The sequence below is a fragment of the Pelodiscus sinensis genome, chromosome 5 (genome assembly GCF_052426305.1).
Source record: "Pelodiscus sinensis isolate ZL-2025 chromosome 5, ASM5242630v1, whole genome shotgun sequence".
NCBI lineage: Eukaryota > Metazoa > Chordata > Testudines > Trionychidae > Pelodiscus > Pelodiscus sinensis.
Window position 1 is genome coordinate 98,505,097 of NC_143056.1, and position 26,901 is coordinate 98,531,997.

The following is a 26,901-nucleotide window of genomic DNA, read 5'->3' on the forward strand; positions in this document are numbered from 1 at the left end:
TAAAAGATATTGTTTTCTCTTTCCTGTCGTTTGATTCATTGTTCTTTTTGTATTCTATTATTTTTATTTTATTTTTCTGCCTTTTCTTCTTGTTCTTCGTGTGTGTGAAGCCGTGAGCAGCTCCCCCCCTTTTTTTGTTAAAATAGAATGATAACAAGTATAATTGACCTAACTAACTCCAAAACCACTTATCACTATTAAAACTAAGGGAAATAACAACTAACTAATGAAGGCAAAAATCTGAGGTAACTCTCTGAGGAGAGAAGTTCACAGTTCCATCTTCTGCCAAGGGCAGTAACAAAGGAATTGAGGAGGGGTCGGACCACGTGCGCAAAGCAACGGGTGCAAATGGCACAAGACAACTGGTGTGCATGCGCAGCCCAACTAGCTAGTGCTGCGCAAAACTCTGATCCGTGGCGCTGGGGCAACCCAACACCTACAGTGGAGCACCCACGGGGACATCATCCGAAGAACAACCATGAAGTTGTAACCAAATTCCATTTAATTTCATTCTTACCCTTCAATCTCCCAAGATTTCCTGTATGTTTTAATTTAGATATAACACAGCTGAACTGTTGCATCATACTGAAGTGTTCTGTCAGACAATTATATCTCATCTCAGAAGATAACCATATTTCAGCAGAGATTCTTGCAACTTTTGATTGTAAATTGTTAAATTCTTAACACACTTTGGATTTTTCTAGGATAAAATTGGGTATAAATGTGAGATGATAGTATTACAAAATTCAATAAGTAAATTCTTGCACTTAGCTAGAGTATGTTAGCTTATGACATAACTTCCTGGTGTGGTAATTTTTAGTTATTAAAACACAAGAATGTACTTATAAAAAGATTTTTTGCCATATTTTTACAGAAATCTACACAGTACTTATCTGCATACATTCTCTCACCATATTTCAAGACAATGAGAGATTTCTTTACCTCTTTTCTGCAATTCTTTTGTTTCTACTGATTACTAGATTCACATCCCAAGAGTAAACAAGGTGGAAGAAGTCTCATGTCCATTGTTCCACTTTCCGTCAGGGAGATTTGAAGCAAACTAGGCCTCACAATAAGTTTTCTAACCTAGATAAGCAGGCCTAAAGATATCTGACAGCTGTTTCACGCTCTTCATCATCATCTGAAACAATCAGTACGCATTAGAGAGTACTTTTCCCTTTACAAAGGTGATAATTAGATAACAAGCTGAGATTAAGGTAATTACGGTTAGACAGCTGGCAAGGCAGCACAGTCATGTTGAAATATTGTTGATACTTCAGCATCTGGTTCTAATAACAGCACAGACTAAAAGATTTTACATTAATTACAACACATAATTTAATATAAACATATTTAATTACAATTGATGAGCGATAAACTGTTCAAGAATTACTTAACCCCTTCCACACGTCAACATGATTGGAACCTCATATACTTCTTTCCACTTTAGGAACAAGCTGAAGTCAACATGAAAGGTTAGGAATTTCTTGCTACTTTTAACAAGTGACTACTTAACATATCAATAATGGAGGTTGTCGTCTGAAGCCAGTTTCTAAACACATAAAATGATGGCATACTAGAATTTAGAGTCTAGAATTAGGGACAGTCACACAATTTGATATAAAAAAAAAATTACATAGGTTGATTAATTTGCTCTTTTTATGCCCTTGTCTGACACCTTCTAGAATCAGGAAATTCCTGTTCCTAGTCATTCTTCTTTTCTCAGGTTCAAATACATTTTCACACTTGTATCTGGTGAGACCCATGCTTTATTTTTGACAGTCAATTAGGTATCTTATTAATCCATCCTCAGATTTCTGAGAATGTCTCAGGTGACAAAAAGAGGCAAGTACATTATGTCTAGCCTTCAGCAGCATTAAAATCAATAAAACCAGTTTGAGAAATTAGTACTAGTGTAGAGGGGAAAATCCAGTTATTGTATAAATAAACTCAGTCCATATTAACTCTGATTTCTGTAACCATTTGCCCCTACAAAATTTCCAGCAACCAAACCCAAGGAGGTGAAACTGTAAGATTAGCCAAAAGGACTCAGAATATATTTTTCTGCACATAACATCACATTTCCTAAAAATGTAACTTTGTCCTCTATAGGGATGTTTGAGTGTAAGTGGATACTTATCAGTTAACGGTGTCGGTTACATTCAGCGAAGCTGCCGCCTTAGGAGCCAGATGGTAAGGGTTGCCATCTCCACTCCGAGGTTTCAACTACACTGCCTTTTTTTGCGGAAGAGGATATGCAAATCACACTCTCGCTTGCATATCTTCTTCCAAACCTTTTTGCGGAAGAAAAAACAGAACTATGTAGCACTTTAAAGAGTAACAAGATGGTTTATTACGTGATGAGCTTTCGTGGGCCAGACCCACTTCCTCAGATCAATATGTGGAAGAAAATCGGCACAACCATATATACCAAAGTGATACAATCAAAAAAATGAACGCATGTGAAATTGACAAATCAAATTTTAGAACAGAGTGGGGGTGAGGGGGAAAGGTTAGTTTCTGTGAGGTAATGACATTAGGGGTGATAATTGGGGAAACTATCTTTGTAATGGGTGAGATAATTAGAGTCTTTGTTGAAACCCATACAGAAAGTGTCAAATTTAAGCATGAATGACAATTCTGAAGCTTCTAGTTGAAGTCTGGAGTTAAAGTCTCTTTGAAGCAATATGCATGTTTTAAGGTCATTGAGGGAATAATCAGTCTGGCTGAAATGGCAAGCAACAGCTTTCTCTCTGTGAGAGAGTCTTATGTCTGTTTTGTGTGCATTGATTCTTTGGCGAAGTGTCTGAGACGTTTGTCCAATGTACATAGCAGACGGACACTTTAGGCACATGATGGCATAAATTATATTTCTTTTTCGCAAGATCCTATAAACCTTGATTTTTGAGGAATAAGGGATCTTGCAAAAATGTTTTTTTTCCCCGACAGATGGCCCTGTCTACACAGGGCTTTTTAGCGGCAAAACCTCTTCTGCAAAAAGATTCGGAAGAAGATATGCAAACGAGAATGCAATTTGCATATCCTATTCTGCAAAAAAAAATGGCAGTGTAGCTGTAGCCCGAGCAAAGCCTCCTTCCCAAGAGCCAGGAAGGCAAGGTTTTAGTGCTTAGTTTATTTTCCCTCCATGGTGTCCTCAGCTAGAATGGTGTATTTACAAATCAACAACAAAAACATGTGGAAACCAAAAAGAGGATCCCTACCAGAACAGTCAAATGTATGGCCTAAATAAATTGACCGTGCCCTTTCCATTTAACCTATTTTGAGTAGAAATGCTTTTACTTGCACTCTTTTTTTGCCAGATTCCCAGTGATTTCATTTTTTATATAAATGGGTGTGTCCTATTACAGCTAAAAGTTTGAAACTATTCAAATTTCTCATTAGAATTACAGCTCAGCCAAACATCTACAGACATTTTCATGTTATAATAAAACCTCACCAATCTATACAATGCCCCTTCCTGCCCAGAGCATAACCAGAATAACTCTAGTAAGTAGGGCATGGTAGCACTGCTCCACTTTTGCCAGTGAGACTACACTATACCGTAGAGAATGTACAGCAGTTGCCCTTAAAACCTGTTAGCTTCTAAGGTCATTAAAATTATGTTTCTTTTCCTTAGATGTTCTGAATATTAAGTAGAAGAAAGTTTATGCAATTCTGTGTTAATGTTGTCTACATAAAAAGGAAAACTTAAAAAGTTATAAGTGCATCAAAATCGATCTACCTATTTATCATTCACCAAGCTTGTCCTCATGCCTGGTCTACAAAAACATTTAGGTCCACTTGAGACCCAGGAATAGTCTCAGCTACTGCCAGGAGATTTTGGACCTCATCAAGGCCGCTCTCCAAGCTCCAAACCAGCAAACAGAACGCAGACATTTATGCAAAGATCACAAGTTAGTGAAGAAAGGCCATTCTAGGGATTCCCAGCAGTGCAAAGTCAAAATCAAGACGCTGAGGCAATCCTACCACAAGGCAGAAGAGGATAGTGGACAGTTTGGTGCTGCACCTCACAGCTGCCACTTCTATGAGCAGTTGGCTGCCTTTGCGGGAGACAGGTACCAGCTTCCCAAGCGTGACCATGGGGTCCAGCCAAGACACTCCTGGCATCACCATAAAGGAGAGCATGGTGGCAGAGGGGGAGGAGAAGGAAGAGGAGACTGGCCAATCAGTGATCAGTGAGAGCCAAGAGCTCTTCATGATGCTGGAGCCAGTCCTCTCATCCCAGGACGTCTCCCAGTTAAGCACTGACCCCGGGGAGGGCACTTCTGGTGAGGGCATAATTTTTTTCTTACTGCAAGCAGCTTAATGCAATTGCGCGAGATGTGTGAGGCACTTCGTGCCTACTCAGTGCGTGGGGCCTGAAACAGCATGTTAATGTGTCTGCAGATGGAGCAGTTATTTATTTTAAATTTGTTAATCAATTTTTTTATTTCTTGCTGTTTCTCACATAATTTTTTATCTTTGTATTATGATTCTGTTACTCTGCACTCCACAATTACAAAACAGAAACATTATTTTATAAAATTAGAATAATCCTGAACCATTTAAGGAAAAATTTTCACTTATTTTACAAAATACTTTTTTCAGTACATTGAACTTTTCTCTATGCCAGAGTAACTCTAGGTAGCCCACAGTAATTGCTGTCCAATCAGACATGGATTTGTCTACACCACAAGTTTTTGTGGCAGAAAAAATGCTAATGAGGGACTCATTAGCATGAGTCATGCTGTCATTAGCATATTTTTGCCATTGCTTTTTGCATAAGGGGGTTTTGCACAAAAAGAAGCAGTGTAGCCGCTTCCATTTTGCGCAAAAAAACCCTTTTGCACAAGATCCTTATGCCTCCCGGGGAGAGTCCGTCATTAGCATATTTTCTGCCACAAAACCTTGCAGTGTAGACATAGCCACAGAGTATGTAACTCTATTGCCATATATAGGTTGAGTGATTTAGTGATTTACATACTAGGCAGAACAGTGGATTTTATGTATGACAATCAGAATTAGATACCTTACTCATCTGAAATTTGTTGGCAGTTTCATGTTTTTATCTAAACTATTCCTTTTGCTCAATTATGTCCCTTTTCTAAGGGACATAAACCATGCTCAGAAAGTAAGATTAGTATTTGCCTTGTCCATAAGAGCCCCATGCAGTTAACCTTAGACATGGCAGTTATATAGAACAAAATTAGCTACATACACCTAGATCCAAATCCTGCAAAATTTTAAGCACAGAACTGACTTCAGTAGAATTATTTGTGATTTTAAAATTATGCACATGCATAAATGTCTGCTACACTGTTACTGAAGTAAGGATCGTTCTGACAGGCTCTTTGGCTTTTAACAAAAGGCCAAAGGGTTACAGTAACAGCTCCTCAACAAACCCCCTGAGGTGCGATATCTGTATCACAAATGGGTTTGATAGTGCTTCATGAGAAGCCAATATTAGTGCTTGCCAAAATCCACAATAGAGGACTTGTTGCAGTGCCTTGGCAATATTAAAAAAAAAAAAAATAAAAAATAAAGCTCTGTCCATCATCTAAGAGAAGAAGTTGTTACTGGCTTACATGAACTAATGTGGATTACTGAGGAATATTTCATTCAGCCTGCATATAATTATTGTTTACTTTTAAATATCGATTCCAACACAACTGATGCCTAAAGGAGTTTTAAGAGAATTATGTGTAAAACTAAATGTACTTTAAATACTGCCCAAGAGATTAAATACTTGTGTCTTTGCTGCAGTGGTATCTCAGGCTTTGCCTACGTCAGCAACTGAGAGACAAACCTTTGGGTTTCCACAAGTGATTAAAAAATAATCCTGAATGATAAAAGCTTTGTCAAGGCAAGGATAAGTGTAAACAGTGTTTTGTCTTGCAAGAGTGCTCTCCTGCCAACAAAGCAAGCACCACTTGTGAGTGGTAGAAGATTTTTGTGGGCAAAAGTGCTAACAAACAGTGTCTGTCTTTTAGCCACACAACTGAGTTGATATGGCCATGCTGCTAAAGCCAGTATAAGTGAAGAAAAATCCTCAGTTTCATGTTTGCCTCATTCTAGGTCACTGGGACATACAAGAGTGAAGAAGAACATGCAAAAACATTCTTACCTATTTAACCCCAAAATGGCTTCAAAATCACCCACAGTAATAATTATACAAAAGGAAATCTGGGAGCAGTCCCTGAGAAACAGCATACATACCTGATTAGAAAATAGTTGATCATAGTGCCAAAGTAGCTGTAGTAGACAACATTGCTTGCATGCCCATGCTGATCATTGTCTTGCCATCTTGTCTGTATTGGTAAAAAGTAAGCATATGTAGCACATTTTCTGTAATGGTCCTCAGTGTTTGACTGCACTGACGAGGCAGCCATGTCATGGATATTACCAAGCACCAGAAATCTTTGTGCAAGTTTCATTGTTTTGAATCACATCAGAAAAATTCTATTTAAAAAACAAAGGACAAGAGAGATAGAGAAAAAATATATTACCTTGGGACTATATTTATAAAACCACACAAGCCAGAGGCTAGGCAAAAATGCCTACTTAAAAACTAGAAATTGAATCATACAATCATAGAATCCCAGGGTTGGAAGAGACCTCAGGAGGTCATCAAATCCAACCCCTCCGCTAAAAGCAAGACCTACCCTAACTAAATCATCCCAGCCAGGCCTTTGTCAAGCCAGAACTTAAAAACCTCTAGAGATGGAGATTCTACCACCTCCCCAGGGAACCCATCCCAGTGCTTCACCACCCTCCTAGTGAAATAATTTTCCCTAATATCCAGCCTAGACTTCCCATACTGCAGCTTGAGACCATTGCTCCTTGTTCTGCCATCAGTCACTACTAAGAACAGCTTCCCTCCATCCTCTTTGGCTCCTACCTTCAGGTAAGGCTGCTTTCAACCCCTCCTCACTCTTCTCTTTAGTCTGTAGACTAAATAAGCCCAAATCCCTCAGCTGCTCCTCATAAGTCATTTGCTCTAGCCCCTTAATCATTTTGGAGGGGACACTAGTACCTATATGCCTCAGGTATAATAATGACTCCACTGTGCCAATTAAACTTCAATGTAAGGTGTATAAAAAGCTTTAGGAATAGAGGTACATATTAATTAAAAGCTACACGACTCTCCTGTCATAATTCAGCCTTTACTACTGTCAGAACATTCAGAAAACAAGCACATTAATTGCCAGAAGCTCTCAAGTTTGTCTCCTGCATCTATATTGCCCACAAAGCAAACAATTTCCTCTGACCTCTGTACTCATTTATACACTGTTTTCATTACTGTGATATTCAGTCCAGCAGAGGTGGGATGTGTTCATTTTATCACCTATCATTTCCTGCATTCCCTGGGGGGGCATGACCTTTGCACACAGAGTAGAAGCATATAGACAAGTCACATGAAGGGTCAGCAATTCATTCAGCCTCAAAGTACATCTTGTTTAAAATAAAAATCTAAGTTTCGATACATGTACAGGACGTTCATAACCCTGTTCCTACTCCTCTATAGTCTGCTCATTCCTCAGTCCTGCTTGCTCCCCTGACTTCTTCACCAATTCCCAGCAGTTTGTGCCTTTTAATTTAGAAGCATACATCTGAACAAAATAAGCCAAGTGACTTCCCCCGCTTCTCCTCTTCTTCCTTAAAAATTTCCCTAAAAACTCATCTTTTCCACAAAGCATTCTACTAACTATTCAGTGATTTGCTCTGTACCATCATTGATGCTTTTTAGATTTGATGAGCTTCAGGGACAACATTCCTTTGTTTCATAAGTTTATCTATTCTAAAGCACCATGAATGCTTACTGCCCAATACATGAAAATTGGTTGTGATGAGAGTTCCAAGACACAAATCAAACATGAATTGGGCCATGGAGAAATGTGAGACTCAAACTCTGATTGAGGATAGACATATTTCAGGTTGGAGTTGAATATTTCACATCAATTTAATTCTAGCCAACCCAGAGGGAAAGCTAGTTTATCAGAGATAGACCCCAACAAAAATGTAGATCTAAAAAAAAAAAAAAAGTATGAATCCAGTTTGTACTATGTGTTCCAGCTCCATCATTACTGTATGTGATTTCCTTATAACTATGTTTACAATTCAGAATGTTCCAAAAAGACACAACCTAGTTCTGAGTCAAGGACAGAATATGATTTTATTTCTTTACACTTAAAATAGATCCAAAAAGAATCTTTGGCATCAGGTGGGAACTAAAACAAGGGAATATTTAAAAGTTAGCATTTCTCTCATAACCATTTTAAAGCAATTTGCATCCATCATTTGCTCTTACTGGTTACATATATGCTAATGTCATTGTCCACCCATATGAACATACTCACAGTATTAAAACAGAAAACCTGCATGAGGCTGAAGAATAGTAGGCAGGTTTGACAGACACATGATCAGAAGGTAGGGAACTATTTAATAAAAAGTAGCTAAAAAGAATTGTCGTGGTAGGAGTTGTTGCACTGCAGTGTTCTGTGCTAACACAGTTTGATCCTTGATGGACATATTTTTCCTCCATTAGATCTCTGCTTCATGGTTTTCTCAAGAATCTAGAAATAGCATAAAGAAAACAGAAATCTCTAGCTTTGCTCTTTCACCTCTGCTGAGAAAGTAAGAGCTTATGGTCAATTTTTAAAATTGCAGACAGCGGTAACAAGAAAACAGAAATTTCACAATGCTATGAATATGTATTCGTTTTGGTAAATGTATACAAAAGCTGACATATAATAGTACATTTTAAGTGTGTTTTCCTTTTACCTAATTTAATGAAAAAGTATTCATCTTTCTGATAGGTGATAATTAATCATTTTTCTGTCATAAACAGAAGATGTAATGTGCAGTATTTAATCAAACTGTGCAATCACAGTACAAGGACTCAAAGCACAAATCCAGTTTACTGAAGTTGCCCACCTATATTATTCTTTATGTCAATTAAAATAAAGACTGCAGAGTACCTAACTTTTAAATTAGCATTGTCTAAAACTAAGTAAATATGGCTTCAATTCAGTAAGGTAATTTTAAACGTATGAGAAGTGTAACTGAAGTCACACACTTTAAGTAGCAAACGGGCTTAAGTCCGTTTGTGAATGGAACCTAAATGTTTAATATAGCAATGAATTTGGAAGTAGATCCTGCCTTTCGTTGTGCTAGTGCATGGGAGCTATAGTCATAGAAGAGACTATAAGGACTTAGGATGCTTCTAAACTGTGCCATCATTCTGAAATAACTTCTGTTATTCCAGAAAAACAATACAGTAAAACTCCATTAGTCTGGCATCCAATGCTTCGGGACTCCTGATGGTCCGGCACCATCAGGAACCCAGAAGTGCTGGGGCAGCCGGACAGGCTTCCCCCATTCAGCTGCTGCTGAAACTGACCAGCAGCTGAATCGGGGAAGCCGGGAGCAGAGCAGCTGAGGTGCTGCCGGGTTGGTCTCGTAGCGCTGTCCCTCGGGGCTGCGGGACCAACCCAGCAGCACCCCAGCTGCTCTTGGGGACGCCTGGGGCAGAGCAGTTGGAGTGCTGCCAGGTTGGTCTGGACCAACCCGGCAGGACACCAGCTGCTCTGCCCCAGGGGTCCCCGATTCAGCCGCTGTTGAAACAGAACAGCGGCTGATTCCAGGAAGCCCGGGGCAGAGCTGCTCTGCCCCGGGCTTCCTGGAATCAGCCGCTGATCTGTTTCAACAGCGGCTGAATCGGGGACCCCTGGGGCAGAGCAGCTGGTGTCCTGCCGGGTTGGTCCCGCAGCGCCGTCCTTTGGCGCTGCGAGACCAACCCGGCAGCACCCCAGCTGCTTTGCCCCAGGCGTTGGGATTCAGCCGCTGCTGAAACTGACCAGTAGCGTCAGTTTCACCAGTAGGCTGAATCCGGACGCCTGGGGCAGAGCAGCCGGGGTGCTGCGGGGCTGGTCTTGTAGCGCCGCCCCTCGGCGCTGCGGGACCAACCTGGCAGGACCCCAGCTGCTCTGCCCCAGGGGTCCCCAAGTCAGCCGCTGCTGATACAGATCAGCGGCTGATTCCAGGAAGCCCCGGGCAGAGCTACTCTGACCGGGGCTTCCTGGAATCAGCCGCTGATCTGTTTCAGCAGCGGCTGAATCGGGGACCCCTGGGGCAGAGCTGCTGGAGGACTTCTTACTCTGTAAGGACAGTATTTTAACACTATTTCGAAATAACTGCCTGCGTGTAGATGCAGACAAAGTTATTTAGAAATAATGCTAGTTATTCCAAAATAATGTTGCTGTGTAGACATACCGTAAGAGAACAGTATGAGGAGTCCTGATTAATATGCCTTTCCAGCAACTACCTTTGCATGGAAAGCTGCTTAGGGGGAATATTGAGTTCAGTCCTTCAGACAGCTGCAACACACACTAAGCAGGGTGCACACTGCTCGCTTTCAAAACAGCAGCAAAGACATTTCCGGCACCTGGGTCTCACCCACTTCATCCACCAAAATTACTATTCAGATGAAATATTTTAGATAATGGCTACGTCTAGACTGGCATGATTTTCCGCAAATGCTTTTAACGGAAAACTTTTCCGTTAAAAGCATTTGCGGAAAAGAGCATCTAGATTGGCATGGACGCTTTTCCACAAAAGCACTTTTTACGGAAAAGCATCTGTGCCAATCTAGATGCGCTTTTGTGCAAAAAAGCCCCTGTCGCCATTTTCGTGATCGGGGCTTTTTTGCGCAAAACAAATCTCAGCTGTCTACACTGGTCCTTTTGCACAAAAGCTTTGCGCAAAAGGACTTTTTCCTGAACGGGAGCAGCATAGTATTTCCACAAGAAGAACTGATTTCTTACATGAGATCGTCAGTGTTCTTGCGGAAATTCAAGCGGCCAGTGTAGACAGCTGGCAAGTTTTTCCAGAAAAGCGGCTGCTTTTGCGGAAAAACTTGCCAGTCTAGACACAGCCTAGATGTAAGCAGGGTCAGGATAAGCTCTACCCTGACATCTGGTGGTGAACTGTGGTGAGTGGTGCAAAGAGACTTCAGGGGCTGATCTCATTTGCATAGATACACCCAATTTGCATAGACACACCCACCCCGCCTAGTATGTGCTCACAGCAGCCCAAATGGTCACTTTGCACACTGTGGGATCCCCAGTCTCTCTGTTATTGAGGCAGGGGGGGATAAAAGTGTTGTTACCCTGATTAAGTGAATCAAGGACAATGGAATGATGGAACTGTTTATGACAGAGGGAATCGCCATAAACTAAGTAGCACTCGCTGGACAAGGGGCATGGGTTCCAAACCAAGTCAAGTTGAGAGAGGCTGGGGACAGGTCTTTGTACCTGGTAGTGGGGTCTTGTCTGAGGGCCTAAACACCACCAATTGCACCCCCTTCCTCCTGTGGAATATCAGAACTAATTTGGATTCTATTTGCACCTCTTTCTCTCTCCACTGTAGAATATCAGAACTAATTTGGATTCTATTAGGAGTCTAGTTGTGAACTGCTGAGTTGACTTCACTGTGGGCCAGTGGAGTACTAGCACTGAGGCTCCTCTATTATGAGCTGAAATCGCTGTGGGGAGCCTGGCACTATACAGCAGAAGAGCTGAAATCACTGGCTACGTCTAGACGGGCATGATTTTCTGCAAATGCTTTTAACAGAAAAGTTTTCCGTTAAAAGTATTTTCAGAAAAGGGCATCTAGATTGGCATGGACGCTTTTCCGCAAAAGCACTTTTTGCGGAAAAGTGTCCGTGGCCAATCTAGATGCGCTTTTCCGCAAAAAAGCCCCGATTGCCATTTTCGCGATTAGGGCTTTTTTGCGCAAAACAAATCTCAGCTGTCTACACTGGCCCTTTTGCGGAAAAGTTTTGCGCAAAAGGGACTTTTGCCCGAATGGGAGCAGCATAGTATTTCCGCAAAAAGCACTGATTTCTTAAAGTAGAAAGTCAGTGCTTTTGCGGAAATTCAAGCGGCCAGTGTAGACAGCTAGCAAGTTTTTCCAGAAAAGCGGCTGATTTTCTGGAAAAACTGGCCAGTCTAGACACAGCCACTGTGTACTGTGGGGAGTCTGGCGCTATACAATGGAAGAGCTGAAATCACTATTGCTGTGGGGAGCCTGGCGCTATGCTGCTGAGCTACTAGCAGAGCAGTTTGCAGGGACAACCAGCAAGCGCAGGCAGACCGCAGAGTGTTTTGTGGGGATGACCAGCGGGTGCATGCGGCCAGCAGAATGGCTGGCGGGGACGCCCTGCAGCCAGTAGGAGCGGCAGCAGACAGCCAGTGGAGCAGCTGCAGGAGCAACTAGCTGGCGGCCAGGGGGCGTGGACCGAGACGGCTGGCGGAGCCAGACAGTTCGTGGGACAGCTGAGGCGGCTCACTGAACAGCAGATGGAGTGTGGTGGAGTGACTTGCATTGACAGCGGCAGTAGAACCCTACGGAGAGGCAGAGCCATCGGTGGACCACGTAAGGTATATCAATCCCCTCTTCCTCCAGGTTGGGATGGTAAAACCCTGCCAGGTGAACTTTTGAACTATGGGGCAGCACTGACCCGGGGCAGAGACTTTTGGGAGTGTTGGACTTTGAGAGATTTTGGGGTTGCTGGACTCAAGAGACTCCTGAGCTATGTCTACACTCGCGGCTTCTTGCATGAGTAATATGCAAATGAGGCTAAGCGTGGAATATCGCCAAGCCTCCTTTGCATACCTAATGAGCCACCATTTTTTTCAGAAGAGACTTTTGTGCAAGAAGGAGCATCTACACTGCCCCTTCTTGCCCAAGAAAAACCTTCTTGCGCAATGCCGTTACACCTATTACTTTTCAGGAAGAATGGCATTGTGCAAGAGGGTTTTTCTTGGGCAAGAAGGGACAGTGTAGATGCTCCTTCTTGCGCAAGAGCCTCTTCTGAAAAAAATGATGGCTCATTAGGTATGCAAAGGAGGCTTGGCAATATTCCACGCTTAGCCTAATTTGCATATTACTCACACAAGAAGCCGCGAGTGTAGACATAGCCTTGGGGTGTTGGATTTTTGGGACTTTGGGTGATTTGTGGCTGGGGTTGGGTCTTTGCTCATGTTTGGTCTATGATTCCGAGTTGTGGTGTTTTCCCAAGTTAATGCTGATGTCGGTTACCTCATGACATCTTGCAGGAAAGAGCCTTTGTTCTTCAGCAAGTGAACACAGTACATACAATTCTGTTGTGTCAACAATCTCCCTTTTGTAAAATGGAATAGTATCATAAGTATATCTTAAAAATACTAACTCAATCCACAAAATCAGTAATTTGGTGTGTTAATTCAAATATTTCATTATGAATTGAAAATAAACAGTTACATGAAGATGGATTCTCATCAAAAACATGCAGAAATGTGTATTAAAGGTCTCAGTCCTGCAACTGGATAGTGCTTGGGTGGATTGCGACATCTGCACAGTGCTCTACTGACTTCTGTGAAGCAGTCCACCTACATGCTTCCATTTGCAAGAACAGAGCTAGGGAAAGAATAGCTATTTGGTTGAAATTTCATATCCTCAGTCAAATTTCTTATACAATCCCAAAAGAAAAGACTGAAGGGACCAAATAACTTCACTGATTTTTTTTCATCAAAATTTGATATTTAATTTTATTTAATATTGAATTTCACACAGAGTTAATATAAGTAATTGAACAGGCACACACTAAGATATAACAATGACAATTTCCTTGTACCTTCAATGAGACCTCACATGATCTTCTCTGTTGAGAATGTATATCAAGCCTGGGCAAAATACCCTCCAGGGGCTGGATCCAGCCCGCCAAGCCACTGGATCCAGCCCATGAACACAGCAGGGAACCTCAGGCAGACTCCCTGCCTGCATCCCGTATGCTGCTGAGAAAAGTGGCCATTGCAGAGCTGTTTGTACAGCTGTGAGTGCAGGGGAGGGAGGAGTGGCTTCATGCACTGCCCTCGCCCCCAGCACAATCCCATTGGCCAGTTTCCAGCCAATGGAAGCTGCCTTTTGTCAACAAGCAGCTTGCAAAGCACCCTCCCCTCAGTCACGTAGCTGTTAAAAAAACACATGGCCCCTGCAGTCAGTGTGGGGGCGTGGTAGGCAAGGAGTCTGCTTGAGAAGGCTGCCGGCTGGGAGTTAAGCAGGTAAGTCTCCCAGCCAGAGCCTACCTCTGGCACCCCAGCCCCCTGATCTACATAACCCAAATCTTCTGTCCCCCTTCTGCACCCATAACCCCTCCCATATCCTGCACCCCAATCTCCTGCTCCAGGTCACAACCCAAACCCCTGCACCCCCTCCTGCAAACCAGTCCCCTGACCCAAGTCACAACCCCTTTCTGCTTTAGGTCACAGCCCAAACCCCTCCACCCCCTCCTGTACCCTAGTCCCCTGCCCCAGGTCACAACCCCCTCTTGTCCAAGATCACCACCCAAACCCCTTCACCCTAGTGCCCTAACCCAGGTCACAACTGCCTCCTTCACTCAAACTCCCTCCCAGACCCCACACCCTCTCCTGCACTGCAAGCTCGTGGCGGACCTGCAGGTCTTCCCTCATCCAGGCCTGTAGTGTGCGGTGCACGGCTTGCAGGGCCCCCAGGTGCTGGTCCCGGTACTCCTGCTCCGTGCTGGCGGTCCGGAGCAGGCCGCGGGTGCGGGAGCATGTCCCGGGCGGGGTGGTGCGCCCTGCACGAGCAGCTGGTGCAGCTGTAGAGAAAGAAGAGAAGTGGTCAGTTCTCCCTGGGGACGCAGAGGATGATGCCCAGCCCCCTCCCCAACTCCGCAACGTGAGGGTGACCATGTCCTGCACCGTCACAGCCGCTGTGCTTGTACAGAGGCCATGGTCAGGATGTCTGGCTCTCCCCGGGACTGGGAGCTGCCCCAAGACCGCACCCATGTCCCTGTGCCATGTATAGTGTGGCCGGGGCGGTGGGGGGGAAGGGGAGATGTCCCCTGCCTCTGTGTAGAGGGGACATATGAAGGGAAATCATCCTGCTGGGTCCTGCCCCGGGGTCGGGAGCATGTCACGTCTCTTTGCACAAGCATGTGCCTATTGGGCAATGGCCCCTGGGTGTCACACAGCTGGAGCCACCTGCCCAAGGGTGGCATGGCACGTGCTCGCACGTGCACAGGTGTCTGCGTGATCCGTGGAAGGCATGGCCCACACGCGCGGTCTCTGGTCTCCCTCCCACCTCCCCCCGCGAACTACTTAATTCAAACTACTTACCCGGTACGGTCTCCCTGGACGACCCTGCTGGAACTGCTGGCAGTGGCCCTTCTGGTGCGCCCAGGTCAGGGCCCTCTGGTCCCGGCTCGATGTCCCCTGGGCTGGCACGGACCGCCCTGCCCCCCAATAGTTGGTGGAGGGCAGCGAAGTAGGGGCAGGTGGCAGCCCCTGCAGCGGCGCCGCCCCTTGTGGCCCTGGCGTACCCCTGCCGCAGCTGTTTCACCTTAATGCGCACCTGCTCCTGGGTGCGCCTGTGTCCCCTGCTGGCCATGGCGGCTGCTATGCGGCCATAGACGGCCGCATTCCTCCTCCTAGTGCAGAGATCATGGATGTTGGGGGCCTGCCCCCAAACCTCAATGAGGTCCATGACCTCCGCACTAGACCAGGAGGCCACGCGCCGTCTACGGCCCCTGGCTGGCCCCTGGGTGCTTGGGGACTGGGCAGGGGATGTCTCGCTGCCACTGGCTGCCTGGCTCATCATGCAGCCACTGGCTCAGGGGCAGAGACTGCTGGCAGGGCTGGCTGACTCTAGTGCCGTCTGGCCAGAGTCTACCCCTTTAAGGGCCCGGGGCTGGGGGAGAGGAGAAGAGTTTTCCTGGTTGTGCCCAAAGAGGCCACCAGGGGGAACCTGGGAAGGGCTAGCCTCCCACTAGTTCGAACTAAAGGGCTACACAGCTAGTAAGTTCGAACTAGGCTTAATCCTCGTAAAATGATTACCTAGTTCGAACTAAGCGCTCCGTTAGTTCGAATTAAGTTCGAACTAATGGAGCGCTAGTGTAGCGCCTATGAAAGTTAGTTCGAACTAACTTTGTAGTGTAGACATACCCTAAGAGAATGACTTTTCTAGACCTCCCACACCCGGAAGACATATACTTAGACTGTATTTTAGACATTTTTTGCACCTGTCACTGCGATGTCTAGATGCCACAAACTGAGACCTTAATAATTAATTGTATTACAGATTTGCAATGAGAAATATTGAGAGTTAGTGTGAGAAAGAACTGCTTGTTCGAAGGACACGTGTGGGCGTTCACTTTCACGAATGCTAAATATATACAAAAATTTTAAAGAATAAAATAGGTAAAAAGAAAACTTGAGAAAAGTTAGAAATAGCCAATGCTGGGTGAGGGTATGTTAGTAGACACCCAACAAGCCATAGGCAGAATTATCCTGGATCCACACATATTACTTCAAGCTTACTCTAACTTACATATATGTAACCCCATTTAAAATGATAGAGTTGTACAGGTTCTATTAAGAGCTAAATTTAAATATTTGACATTTAAATCTCTCAGCAATATTGATAGAAACTCTGCACATCTAAGAACACAATACTAGAGTTAAGATTCACCATATAGAACGGATAGAATTCTGCCCAAAGTTATTACCCTGTTTCCACATATTAATCTAAAATGATGTTCCTAGAAAAATTAATTTAGTTATTTACTGCTTGCTTTACTACATTCTCATTGCTCCTGAAACACGCAAGATTCATTCTAAAGACACAAAGCAACATGCAGCAAGTAGGTCAAGTAACTCTGCTAACTTTCTGCCCTTTTTTCCTCCAGTTTTATTAGTTTGTACTAATTTATAGGAGAGTAATGTTATATTTTTCCTATCATAAAACATATCCTGAGATCCATATCTAATTTTGAGACCCTCTCTTAATGTAAAAGGGAAAACAGCACAACATTTGTTTAAAGGCAAAAATAAAACATTTGCATTTCACTTCAAGAACATCCAATCTCTTTTTAAATTAAGATGCCAGAGCAACTAGATTGCCATTTAAATCAGATAGCAAAATTAGTCCAGGTATAAAGTAGGGGAGAGGAAGTGGTAAATAGCTTATGAATTCAACTGCAGACCAAGGATTCCTTGTAGATTTTCAGTTCCAGCCAATTAGATAGATAAATGGTAGTTCACCTACTACACATCGGTAAACAAATATTTTTCAGCAAAAGCCTCTCCTATGCATGAAGTTGGGCCAGTTTAAAATACCATTGAGAGCGGGGGTGTAGTGATGTGTCTTAGTATTAGAATTCAGAATAATCCTTGGCAGGGCACTAATGAAAAAAACCAACTAATTCTGACCATTTATCATAGTAACAGAGACATTCATATTATTAATGTCAACATGATCTAAAACTGAAAGCACAGCCTTAGCCACAAACAGTAACCTAAAATGGAAGCAAAATTATTTTCTTTTCCCTTAGACAAAGCTTAACAGCTTTCACATTTTGAGTTAAACATTGAAATGTGTAAATGAAGGCTGATCCCAAAACCAGTGCATAGGAAGCAACCCATGCTACAGAGACATCAACTCACATCCAAAAAAGACCTCTCCTGTTTACTTTGAAAAGCACATGCTTTTGGGGTCAAATCCTGCATGCCTTATTTTGGGCAAAATCCCCCTATACTTCAATAACAGTTTTGCCTGGCTAAAGTCTCAGTAAGAAGGCAGAATGTAACTCTTTCCTGTTAGGACCCTATTACAACTGTTAACTCTATTGGTTGCTATTTCTTGTATCAGAACAGTTCTGTTTCTATGATTTGTGCTTTCCTGCTGTACCAATGATTCCTTACAAAATGGCCAACTCTGACTAGATGTTATGAAATCTTCTCACCAGACAACATCCAATTGAATGCCTTGTTGTCATCTATAGCATTACATGACAAGTTCTGCTCCCATTATAATTAATGGGAGTTTTGCCAAAACCTTAAATGGCATTATTATGACTAGTCTTTCATGGCATACATTACCCACATAGTTATTACTTGTTTAGAGACCACCCAAAACTGCAAATATGCAATAAAAAGGGCCTAATTGCATAATTATTTACAAGAGTATTTAATCTACTATATTTCTTATAATCAGTATTAGACAATACAGTAGGTCCTAGGTATGCCCACATACATCACACAGTTCATTAAATCAATATTTGTCTGGCTATATTAAGAGTGGTCTTGGGATTCAGAAAATACATAATTAAAAAAAAAAGATGACAGAAAATAGAAAGTGGAAATAAAATTAAATCCAAGAATAAAACTAGATTATGAATATAAAGGTGGTAAACAATGGCATTGTAATAGGATCTGTACAAATCCCTGACAAAAAGATGTGTTCTGAGAAAACAGATGCATTACCAAGCTGTAATTCTGAATACTGAATACAATTCTGTTTCTAAACTCTCCCCCCACCAAGGCACGAGGCTGAGATGTAATAGTGTACACAAGTGGGGTGTAAAGTCAATGGGATTACATTTTCCTAATTATTTTCTGCTTGAGGTTTACATCACATACACAAAATGAGATCAGCCGGGACTTGCCTCTCTAACAAATCACTCAGACTTAAACATTGCTCACATAAACAAAAGGGGGTGGGGGAGCTGAGGCTGAGAAAAGACAGAGAAGTGCTTCTTCAATCACAGTTGCAAGGAACAAAAACCTGGAGGGGGAAAAAAGCTGTTGGACCGCCACCAAATCTCCCCCACTAGAGACAAGAGCCCATCTGCTGAGCTCTGCAACTTAGCTTTAACTACCATTCAACTCGCGTCTCTGCAGAGATCAATCTGCAGAGCTGGCAGATGGACCCCTGCTTCCCTGAGTCGCTGTGTTATTTGTTTAATAAATTTAATTAATATCCATACTGCACTGGATTGCTCCCAGAAAAGGAGCTGAAGCTCTCTCTTTCCCCAATAGCTACATGATGAGTGATTTCCCAGAAAAGACCAGATAACAGTGCCCTTGGGCTACTGAAAAATTAAAAGTGCCATGTGCTTGCATTGCTTTGCACGTATTAATTTTTTGCAGTGCTCTAATGTGTTCTTGAAGGCTATTTTAACTTTATGAAAATATATGATTTTGAAAACGTCTGGAATTCATTTTGTTTTAAACTAATTACAAAATTAGCTGGAATAAAAAAAGCATAAAATCTAATTTCACCTCCAACAATTTTATCTATTTGGAAAAAAAATGCATTCATAATGAGGAAGTCCCTTCTGGCCTACATCTATTCTTACAGTTTTGCTAACAAGTTATATACATTTTAGTCAAGTTGGACACATTCTATTTTAATACTTGAAGATGTGCTTATCTTCCCAATGAAGATACATAGGATGTAAAGAATTCCACAAGTAAAGCCATACTGAAACACAAACACACCATGATGGTTCAATAATAAGGGAAAGTTTAAAGTGTCCATGGTATGTTGAGAATGAATTTTACTTACTGTAGCCAGACAGGAACCCCCCTTGTAACATCCATTTTTGCTTGCCTGGAGCATGCAGGGCACACAGAACAGAAGGCCCAGGCTGCTGTGACCGTGAATGGATGTAAACAGAGATATGCCAATTGCTGACCAAGAGGCTGCCAAGGAGTGTCCTTGACTCAAACCCATATTGATACAAACACACAGCCGTCCGCAGGGGGAGGAATCTCTCGCCCAGTAAAAGAATATCCGGCACTCCTAATTTAGCTATCTTCCTCTCTTGCAAGTGTAAATTAACTTGAAACTTGCTTGTAAGAACTGGCGCCACAAAACGGACCAGTACAATTTGGCCTCTTAGATAAGAAAGAGGATGCGGGCCCCCAGGGGTATAAAGATGGGTCCAGCAGTACATTTACTCTGAGTGTCAATCTACCATCTATCTGCTGGTCGGGTTAGGTGTTTGATCTCCCGAGGTTCCAAGGGGACGCCCACCTCGTATTCGTCTTTCCTAGGAATTGAGAGACCGGACCTGGCCTGACACGCTGGAGTCGAGAGGCACAGAAAGGGGTAAAAATTGTACCTGGATGTGGTCCTTTGTCTTAAGTGTACACATAGATTTAGAGCTCTTTAAAGATTAAGCTGTCACTTGGTACCATTATTTCTATTTTCTATCTTTATTTTCTTTGTAACTATTTTTTTAAAATCTATATTTGCTAGCAGTTAAGAAATACAGCAATAGCCATAGTAACCATATGCTTTTATAAGTCTTTTTAATAAACCTGTAAAGCTACGTCTACACTGGCCCCTTTTCCGAAAGGGGCATGCTAATTTTCAACTTCAGAATAGGGAAATCCGCGGGGGATTTAAATATCCCCCACGGGATTTAAATAAAGATGTCCGCCGCTTTTTTCCGGCTTGGGGAAAAGCCGGAAAAAAGCGTCTAGACTGGCCCGATCCTCCGGAATAAAGCCCTATTCCAGAGGATCTCTTATTCCTACTTCAAAAGGAAATAAGAGATCCTCCGGAATAGGGCTTTATTCCGGAGGATCGGGCCAGTCTAGACGCTTTTTTCAGGCTTTTCCCCAAGCCAGAAAAAAGCGGCGGACATCTTTATTTAAATCCCACAGGGGATATTTAAATCCCCCACGGATTTCCCTATTCTGAAGTTGAAAATTAGCATGCCCCTTTCGGAAAAGGGGCCAGTGGAGACATAGCCTAACTGTTTAAGCTTTAACCTGACTCCTTCAATTGCTGTAACAGAACCAAGCACAATTTAAAAGAACTTCAGACAGTCAAAACGGACAGGCATAGGAAGAGCTTGGGTGTTTGGATTTGTGTCACTCCCAGGTGGCAGATCCGTTGGGGCACCTCTCAGTCTTTCCCAGGCTGCCTGCTGCGAAGGAATCTTGCATTCTAGCAGCTAAAATCTGAGGTGTAATAAGCTCTTCCTATAAAGGGGCGTCTGTTGGCCTGCTGGCTACCCTCTGCGACGGGACCCCGGTCCTAGCAGTAAAGACACGGATGTTAAACCTTTTCTCGGAAACACACACACACACACACACACACACACACACACACACACACACTGCCCTGACCGTCGGCTGACACTTACTTTTAAGTAAGTTATTTGAATTCTGATTTTCATCTTGAATATTTAGTATTTCACATTCATTTTACTCCAAAAATTGCACTTCAATTGTAGAAGTTAAAAAGAAATATGAACAAGAAGAATGCCCACTACATAATTCAGGAATGAAACATTAACATATTTTAAAAATATGCATATTAATGTTAGTCAAATCTAATTAACTTTCTTAGAATTGTGCTGAGTAGGAATATGAATGGTAATACGTGATAGAGTGAACCAATGATGTTTAGCTTTCTTTTACGACACTTAGCTTTTTCCCCTAAAATCTCTTCTTGTTGTTACTACTAGCTCAGCTTCTTAGGGAAACTCCAGTAGACAGAAAAGCAGTAACTACCCGTGGTTTTAAGCACTGTAATCCAAACACAATTTGCGATGATTGTTCTGTGGTTGGGGGCAGTGCATGAAGTCCCCCCCCCCCTTCCGGCGCATGATGAAAAGTGGCACATAGAGCAGCCAGATGTTTTGAGTGGAATGAGGCAGGGAACCTGCCTGAGGGTTCTGGGGGGCTGGACTACTGGCTGGATCCAAAGGCTTGGCGGGCCAAATCTGGCCCCCAGGATCCTGCTCATTTCCAATTTAGACCATTCTTGACAGGTGTTTGTCTAACTTGCTATTAAAAATCTCTAATGATGGAGATTCCACAACCTCCCTAGAATTTTTCTTAAATTTTTAATGTGTCTATACTAATCAGTTATGTGTCGTAGGATGTTTAACATAAAGAGGCTAACGCTTAACCATTTGTAACAGCAACCAATTAGAAACCAGCTGCAGCATAAGTTTCCCTGGAATGAGTCCCAATACCCACAAGCTTTGTTTCGGAGAAGGTGAACAAAAAACAGTTTTGTTTGCATTCAAAACAGAGAAATAATTCCCAATCTGATTTAATGTGAAATGTAAAAAAGAGGAGACAGAAGTTCAGAACAAAGTACAGCCAAAGAAAACACTATGAGGCAAATAGCCAGAGAGGTGTTGGGTCAGTGTATCTCAAGATGATGTTTCTTATTTTTCCATAAAGCCTGTTTGTTTAATGTAAAACTCTCAGAAATCAGCATGCTCAAGGGTCACAGCTGTGTTTGAAATGTCACCATGTAATAAGTTACAAAATATCCTTTAACATTAAACTTTTCTTCTTCAGGTGAATACGTTTGTTTTCTTCTGTAAAATCTCCTATCTAGGTAGAGGCCAAAGGAAAATACAGAGTATCAAGAAACTCACTTCTTGTAAAATATACAGAGAAACAGGGTCAGTTTCCTTTTCCCTTCCCTCCACCCCTGTTCACCTTTAGGCACAGGAGTCCCGACTTTTTAAGAGTCAATGAATCACATCAACTTGCAATACCAAATACACATTGTGGTTAAAACACTGGGAAAATCTGATATTAATTCCATACTGCTCTCCAATCACAGGAAGACAAGCATCTTTCATGGAATATTTCTAACAATGCATAATCCAGATCTGTATAAACCAGTTTTTCTTCTATTTCCAGCCTGTGGACTACTAAGCCCTCATGCTGGCACAATGCCGAAGTGACAGGCAATAAGAAAGCCCAAACAACTTGCAGGCTATCAAACTGCTGGACCTCAGCATCCCAGCTACAGTAAATCCCAGTGAAGACCCACACAGGGCTCAGGGAAAGCCTCCACATTCCATTTAGGAACAGTTCTGCTGCCTCTCTCCCTCTCTTTTTCAAGACAGAGCTATACAAATATCTGGATTTCAAAAGTGTCCATCAGCACTTACTGCTCAGCTGCTCTGAAACCTGTATGTCAAAAGTGTCTTTGAAGAGACGCTTCTCCCCACAGCAGGATAGGTCTGAGGAAGGGAGGGAGGCAAGGCTGGCCTGACCCGGCCCTGAGTCCCTCTGGCCAGGGAAGGGGCGCTTGGGGCTTCATGGCCCAGGGGAGGTTGGTGGCTCTGGCTGATGGAGGGCATGTCTCATAGCTCCTGCCACAGAGGGAGGGTGCAGGTGGAAGCAGTGGAGCTGGGGATTAGGGTTAGGGTTAGCCCATGAGGAGCTCTATCCATTGCCCATGCCTGTGTCCTACCCAGGTGATTTAAAATGACTTGGAGAGGCTCTGGCTGCTGCTACCGTGGGAATCACCTGGGTAATTGCCCCTTTGGCCCCCTTTCCCTTATCGGTGGGCCTGCTGTGACTATGTAAGCCATCTGCAATCATTCACCAACTCATCAGGCCAGCCAGGTCATATCCAAGATCCTGTTGGAGTGGCTGTGTATGAATAGAAATCCTGGTGAGAAGCTGTGGTGGGCACAGAGAAAATGGCAGTTTTTGTTCGGATGGGTAAAATACTGTGATATTCAGTTTCTCTTGACAACCTTACAGGGAAAAAAAAGTTCTTTGTGATAATCAATTAATCAGACTCATAACTTCTCCAAATCTCTTTCCAAGTGATTTGCAAGGTGAATTCATGCTTCTGCCTCCAAAATAATCAGAAAAACCCCATTTTCTCAATCTACTGATGATTTTATGAGAGATAAAATTTATAATTTTCTTGTCAACATAAGGCTTTAATTTAACTTCAATTCAGTTCTGCTATTTAAATTACACCTCAGTTTGATGATAAATCTCAATCAAGTAACAAAATACCTTCAGATTTACAATTTATTATATAACTGTGTAAAACAAATAAAATCTGATACAATGAAGCTTACTCAAAAGTGTCATTTCTCTAACATAGTCAACATGTAGTTTGAATCTTCAGGAGTCATAAAATAACAATTGTAAAGACTGCATGTGTCACACAGCCTTCAACAAGATGGACAAAAGTTCAGGTGGAGAAAGATATAAAGGGGGAATTTCAGTCTAGGAAACATATAATTGTATATCCCTCTCTTCCTCTTTTTCAGTGAGGAAAAATAACTTGAGCAAGACAAGTATAAACAACTCCAACAGATACTGATAATGGCTGGGAAACGACAGGAACCAGGAGTTCATGTTTCTGTTTCTTTAACTACACAATTTTTGTTTTTCATTTAGAACCACAATATTAATTATAGAGGAAGTGTCTAAGGGGATATATTTCATACGTTTCAGGCAGTATCACTGAGCAAAGGTCAATCAAACATACAGATTAGCTAATGAAAGATTTTGCAGCAAACAGGAAGTTCTAACTATCCTAGAGCAGGGCGTAACGAACTATGGATGAAACGTTACTAAAATATTTGAGTTCAAGAGAACAAAACCTGCTTCAAGACAACCTCTTATCACAGCATTATCACAATTAGAGAACTAATTTTTCCACACGAGGAGTATAAATAAAGTAGTATTAATCCACGAAAAAATCTCCAACTATGCTATATTAATAAAGCACAAAAATAGGGCTGCAAAAGGTTAAATCATTAACCAGTTACCCAGTAAGCATTAGCCTTTCTGGCATGCTTATTGGATATCTGATTAATCAGATGGCCCGGCTGGTGGGAGCAGCCCCCTCCATGGTGACCCAGCCAGCAAGACTCTGGTTGCAACCTATTGGTGGGGCTGCAGCAACCCCCAACCTGCAGAGCCAGAGCAGCCCCCACCGCCTGTGGCCACATGGCATTAAGACCTGAATGACCTTCACTACCACAGAGAGGCCAGGGCTAAAGTAGCCCCCACCCACAGAAGGTGGTTAACCAGTTAAACAAATCATTTAATGGGTTAACCAATTTAGGCAATTTTTACAACCCTAATAAAAAGTATAGTATGCGAAAAGGAACAATAAAAAGCAATACAAATGGAGCAACAAACAGACAGCATTTCTAAAAGATGTTTTCACTATTAAATTGAGTCACTGCTGATCAGCACTTATTAAAATTATCCAAATCCCCATGGTTAAAGTGCCATGGAATAGCCACCTGTTAATTCCAACAGGCCCTGGGTGGGCAGGGGGTGATGTGGGGGGTTGGGGGGGAGAGAACAGGCCCCAGGTGGTATGAGGGGAGGGGACACAGGCCTTTGGCCCCGGCCTCCTGCACCACAAGCACCCCTCCACACATCCCCAAGGACCCGAGTAATGCTGGGTAAGTAAGTCTGCAAGTACAGATAGATAGATTGATTAACGGGTCTGACTGTACAATGGAATGGAGAAATGGGTCCTATATTTTTTTAATGAATTTTTAAACCCCACTACAATAAGAGTGTATTTTGGAGGTCTTTCTTGAAGAACACATCCTTTGATGGGAATAATGCTACACTACGGCAAATCCAGACCCATTCACTTCAGAGTCAATGGGAAACCAAAGTCAACTGAAACCCCAGGTCAAAGAGAGTTCATGATGTTCTGCCCCTTTCAGAAATTGTGTGTGAGAGCAAAATGTTCATCTAAATATCAATAGTTAATGTTAAATATGGCAGCATCTTATGAAAACACCTCAAACATCAATTTACAGTAAAGTTTGTTTACATGCCAGGAGCATCAAATACCTGAGTGACTTAGTCTTTGCATATATTTTATTTGAAAATGAATCCAAGTATGATACTTTTTTTCATTTTATCTAATAATTTAAAACAATTATGGAAGGTGTCAAATTGAAAGCACAGTGGATTTCAGACCGTTATTATTACACTAATTAGGTACGGTATTGCATTGACAGAAGCAGGAGAGTTTACCTATGAATTTCTAAGCTACCCATCAGTATGATACAGGCAGTCCCCGGGTTATGTACAAGATAGGGACTGTGGGTTTGTTCTTAAGTTGAATCTGTATGTAAGTCGGAACTGGCATCAGCCGCTGCTGAAACTGATCAGTTTCAACCACGGCTGAATCTGGACGCCAGTTCTGACTTACATACAGACTCAACTTAAGAAACCCAGGCATCCCCAAGTCAGCTGCTTCTGAAACTGATCAGCGGCTGATTCCAGGAAGCCTGGGGCAGAGCAACTCTGCCTCGGGCTTCCTGTAGTCAGCCACTGGTCAGTTTCAGCAGCGGCTGACTTGGGGACGCCTGGGGCAGAGCAGCTGGGGTGCTGCCGGGTTGGTCCGGAGCAGCGCTGCGGGACCAACCCGGCAGCCCCCAGCTGCTCTACCCCAGGGGTAGGCAAGAAAAGCCTGGTCTCCTGGGGGGGGGGGGCACTAGCTGCACCCCCCCCAGCAGACCAGGGAGACGGGGGTGGCAGGACCGCCCAAGTCCTCCACGGCTTTGCTCCATCTCCCTGGTCTGCTGACCTGGGAGACGTGGAGCAAAGCCGCAGAGCACGCAGGCAGCGGGCATGCTGGCCATACCAGGGAGACGGGGAGCAAATCCGTGGAGCACGCCCGCAGCGGGACAGCCCAGGCACGCCGCGGCTGTCCCACTGCAGGCGTGCTCCGAGGCTTTGCTCCCCATCTCCCTGGTCTGCTGGTCGGGAGATGGGGAGCAAAGCCGCGGAGCACGCCCGCAGGGGGACAGCTCAAGCGTGCCCGGGCTGTCCCGCTGCGGGCGTGCTTCAAGGCTTTGCTCCCCGTCTCCCTGAAGACCAGGGAGGACGGGGGCGGCGGACCGCGGCGCATCTGGGCAACCCGCCGCTCCTGTCCTCTGGGGTGAGAAAAGCCCCGTTCGTAACTGCGGATCTGACATAAATCGGATCCGCGTAACTCGGGGACTGCCTGTATTTATCCTGTATAACTGACCCACTAATGTGCCTCAACTTAAACACCCAATATACAGTAATTGGAGTTCAGTTTTCACTTATTTAGTCCTTGTTCTGTCTGCTGAGAGAATCAATTACTTCAAGTTAGTGCCAAGCATGGTGGTATTTTTTATGATGTGGACATGTGTCCACTAAGACATGGAGTAGGACCACCAATTTATTTCATATAACCCTCCAAACACCCAGTAAATTACAAACTGGAATAAATGTGCAACCTAGAGGTGGTAGACCCATCACTAAC

General features: G+C 43.3%; 1 long non-coding RNA gene across 1 annotated transcript; it reads right to left on the reverse strand.

The window, feature by feature from the left end:
* Positions 1-278: 278 nt before the first annotated feature.
* Positions 279-6,455, reverse strand: LOC142829185 (uncharacterized). The gene is made up of 3 exons (XR_016349569.1): positions 6,217-6,455; positions 943-1,141; positions 279-700 (listed from the first exon to the last, which is right to left on the reverse strand). It is a non-coding gene; the product is annotated as an uncharacterized LOC142829185 (long non-coding RNA).
* Positions 6,456-26,901: the final 20,446 nt, after the last annotated feature.